The sequence below is a fragment of the Temnothorax curvispinosus genome, unplaced genomic scaffold (assembly GCF_003070985.1).
Source record: "Temnothorax curvispinosus isolate PA1 unplaced genomic scaffold, ASM307098v1 QBEX01009950.1, whole genome shotgun sequence".
Taxonomy (NCBI): Eukaryota; Metazoa; Arthropoda; class Insecta; order Hymenoptera; family Formicidae; genus Temnothorax; species Temnothorax curvispinosus.
In genome coordinates, this window is record NW_020219730.1 from 1,436 (window position 1) to 3,666 (window position 2,231).

A 2,231-nucleotide genomic window follows, 5' to 3' on the forward strand; every position below is an offset into this window, starting at 1 on the left:
TTCGTATAAATACAATTTTAATCTAGCGACTTAAATTAACGCATTTTCGTCGTTCGTTTTGTCAACTTCAATAACGTGTCAAGTTTTATTGCCTGGTGATCTTTCGAAAACGATAAGTTCGAAGCGTCTTTTATTAATTTGAATCAAGCAGTTGTAGAGCATTTGAATTCTAAAAAAGATGGTGCACAAATGCAGAATGATCCAGACACTTCATTTTGCAATCTGGTTATGGCGGAATTAGAACAATTGGATGATGATATAAAACAAGTCAAAAAACAAGAAATCATGAAAATTTTGTGGAGAAAGGAAAACCTGTGAGCGAGATGATTTTTGTGATAAAATAAATAATTTGCATTTATTCGTAGATACATATAATACTCATGTCTTAAGATTGTGCGATATTAATTTTAGTAATAACATATATGTGTACTGGTATATAATAATAATAATATTAAAGAAATTTTGTACTATTTATTTTATATTCACATAATAAATACATATTAGCATTACATTTCACAATATGATACGTGTGTAATCAATCGATCAAATGTTTACGTGTAGATAAAGTCTTGATTTTGTCCTCTTGTTACATGATCATGCTGCTAATTGACCATTCCATTTGGAGTCATAAAATAATTGCAAAAAGAGTCTTTAATGTGCGTCGCAAATGCACCATTTTCGTTATTTTCAATAATTTCATCATTGTTTTCAAATTGTAAAATATTACCTTCTTTGTTTCTTAAGAAATTATGCAAACATACAGTTGCCAAAATATATTTATTGATATTTTCAGGAATCGCAGCGATCGGTCTGTTATATATACCCCACTTTTTTGCCAAAATCCCAAATGTATTTTCTATTATACGCCGGGCTCGCGAAAGTCTATAATTAAATATGTTTTTGCGTTCCCCCAAATACCGTCCAGCATATGGCCGCATCAAATGCTTTCCAATGAGGAATGCTTCATCCCCAATAAAAAAATAAGGCACTTGTATATCGGTTCCGCTTAAGCAACTGGTTCCTTCTGGAATATCCAGCATCTCATTTGTCACATTCAAGTAGCTGTTCCCATAAATTCCCGCATCACTGTTCTTCCCTATTGACCCAATATCCACCAAAGTGAATTGATAATTGTGATCACACACAGCCAAAAGTACGATGCTGTATCGTATGTGATAATTAAAGTACAGCGTACCAGAATTAGGGAGGCATTGAGCATTGACACATTTTCCATCAATTGCCCCCAAGCAATGTGGAAAATTCCATAATGTCCAAAAACCCTCAGCAATTTGTAAATATTCTTCTCTTGAAGGAGTTCGTTGATAGATAGGACCAAGAAAGTCTTTCAAATACGTCACACGTCTCTTTAATTATTTTATGTACTGTTGATAAACCAACACGATAGGCAAAAGCAACTGCTGGAACTTTGCCTCCAATCAGAAATCTGTAACATCATTATCAATATTATAATATTAATTGCCAAACTGTTTTTACACATATGTATTGTTAGACTACGAATAATCCGAACATATACCGCAATGTAAAAGCAACTCTTTGCTCTGGTTCAAGTGCCCGTGGACTTCGTTTCATTAAACTTGGATTAACAATGTCCATCAAGTGCTGGAATGTTGGCAGTGTCATACGTGTATACTTGTGGAACATTTGCTCATCTGTTTTCATCTCCTAAAAAAGATATTAAAACGCTCCTTGCTGTCTTCTCCTTGTGTTAATTGGTCGTACCCAGACACGCCGACGGCGCGGCGGCGACGATGACGTTCACGGTTTCTACGACGTTGCACCAAAAGTGCTCCCATGTTGACCAGAGCAATTAACAACAAATCGAAATCATCCATTTCTGTGAAAAGACAAATGTAATTCAATCTAATGCAGTCTTCTCGAATTAAAATCACATTCAGAATTGTATGAATTAATTGCAAAAACGTTAAAGAATGGCCAAACAGCGCAAACATCAAATATCAAAATAAGTGAAAAATATTCAATGATACATACAAATAATAAAGTATTATTCGAGAAAATTAACCAAATCAAGAAAATGTTTTAATAATGAATTTTTACACCTAAACTGTATATGAAACTTACCGAAAATTATGAGATGCGTTTATTTTGCAATAAATTACAATTTCTGGTGATCGCCTCGGACTCGACGACGTCTCGCTATCCATTTTCGGATCTTGCGCCGATTTAGCTTTCGACGCGTCTTGATTCGAGTT

The 2,231-nt window shown here is 34.3% G+C and overlaps 1 long non-coding RNA gene across 1 annotated transcript; it reads right to left on the reverse strand.

Annotated features, from left to right (window-relative positions):
- Positions 1 to 451: 451 nt before the first annotated feature.
- On the reverse strand, positions 452 to 2,223 carry LOC112459582. The gene is made up of 3 exons (XR_003041338.1): positions 2,101 to 2,223; positions 1,535 to 1,855; positions 452 to 1,444 (listed from the first exon to the last, which is right to left on the reverse strand). It is a non-coding gene; the product is annotated as an uncharacterized LOC112459582 (long non-coding RNA).
- Positions 2,224 to 2,231: the final 8 nt, after the last annotated feature.